Consider the following 2,170-nt stretch of genomic DNA (forward strand, 5'->3'; position numbering starts at 1 on the left):
TCCACCGAAGTCCCAGCCTCGTCCATGGCTGTGACAATATGGAAGCTGCTGAGGTACGGGTGGTGCTGAGTAATGACATTCAGAGCACGACTAGTGCATCTGAGTGTTATGAAAGGTGTTGCTCATAGAGTCAGTCGTGCTGCAATAGCACTTTCTGATCCAGTGAGGAAAGCAATGACAAACTACCTTGCCCAGTACGCCTCATTTTGGTGCTGCCATTGGTTTTTGCGCATAACCTTTGGTGGTGCTATTTGAGGATCCAACCAGCCTCTGGGCTGATGACCTAACAGACAGACATATTTACTGGCATATTATATTTGTTATTTCGACAGAACTTTGATGATGATGATTTCGTCGGAACAAACATGGAGTGTGTGCGCAGTCGTTTTCAATACGATCTCAGTATGATCCGCGTTTACATGGAACTCAATTCGAACCAAGTACAATACGATCCCAGATATTACCGTATCGATCTTGAAACTCAATCCGAACTGAGTCCCCGTTTACATGGCGTTTTCAGTACGCTAAGTGTACTCAGATCGATCTGAATCCTGCATGTAAACGTACTGATAGTAGCGATTGTCATTTCCTAACGCCGGGAGAAGGAAAAAAGAAATAAGGAATTTTTAAAAGTGCTTTTTTAATCGCTCAGAAAAATATATTGCTTCAACATATTATAGATCCTAGAATAAAATTCAGAATAAAATTAAAATACAAATAAATTAGAATCTTGTTAGAGGGAGCTCCCATCATAAATATCAGTTTGGGGGAGATTGGTTGGTAGGAACTGCATCGTTCTTATCTTTTCTTTTGATAAGTATGTTGATGGAAGTTCACATATTTCATTTTAAAATTTATAACATTTTTAATTTCATTTTTAAACTCGTTTGAAGATAAAATAAATCTACAATCAGACGATAAGGATAAAAGAACGCTCACCTAAGCTAGAAATGTGATGTGGAAGCGGGTGTTGCTGCCTTGTCAAAGCATAGATTTTAAGTCTTTTTTTTAATGGGAGACTTGGAAAGTTAGTTTCCTAGAGAACACTACGACTGTTTCCAGTCATTGTAACACATATGACCGGGCAAGTTGGCCGTGCGGCTAGGGGCGAACAGCTGTGAGCTTGCATCAGGGAGATAGTGGGTTCAAACCCCCACTGTCGGCAACCGTGAAGATAGTTTTCAGTTGTTTCCCCATTTTCGCACCAGGCAAATGATGGGGTTATACCTTAATTAAGGCCACGGCCGCTTCGTCACATTCCTAGGCCTTTCTTATCCCATCGTCGCCATAAAACCTATCTGTATCGGTGTGACGTAAAGCAAATCGTAAAAGAAAAATGTTTTAGGCTATGGCAGACATTCGTAAAACATATTCAGAATGACACTAGTTTTCACTACTAAACAGAAATTTACGCTACAGGAAAGTAATCAGTTATGAAGAAAGTGCAAGATGAAAGTAACGGCCTTAAGTTCAGTTACCTGAGAAATATTTTACTTAATTATTTTGTGTCTGCCTCTGTGGTGTAGTGGTTAGTGTGCTTACCTGCCCCTCGGAGGCCCGACTTCGATTCCCGGCTTCGTCACGAAATTTGAAAAGTGGTGCGAGCACTGGAACGGGGTCCGCTCAGCCTCTGGAGGTCAACTGAGTAGACGGGATTCGAATCTCTCCTCAGCCATCCTCGAAGGAAGTGGTTTTCCGTGGTTTCCCACTTCTTTTTCAGGCAAATGTCGGGATGGTACCTCACTTGAGTCCTCTCTCTTTCTTGTCTAACCCTTCCAATCTCCCCATCTCCCCACAAGGCCGTGTCCAGCATGCCAGGTGAGGCCACCTGGACGTGGTACTGGTCATCCTCCCCAGTTGTATAGCGTCGACCAAATATTTCACGCTCTAGGACACTGCACTTGAGGCGGTAGAGGTGGGATCCCTCGCTGAGTCCGAGGGAAAACCAACCCTGAACGGTAAACTGAAATAATAATAATAATAATAATAATAATAATAATAATAATAATAATAATAATAATAATAATAATAATAATAATAATAATAATAATAATGTAGATTACTTTTTCATTAAGAAATCAGTAAATTTACCATTAACATGGCAAGTATTTCATAGAACGCCAGTCTTAAAGAAATCATTGACGGGTTCTTTATTCTCAAGTTTGATTGA

Source organism: Anabrus simplex, chromosome 7, assembly GCF_040414725.1.
Source record: "Anabrus simplex isolate iqAnaSimp1 chromosome 7, ASM4041472v1, whole genome shotgun sequence".
Classification (NCBI taxonomy): Eukaryota; Metazoa; Arthropoda; class Insecta; order Orthoptera; family Tettigoniidae; genus Anabrus; species Anabrus simplex.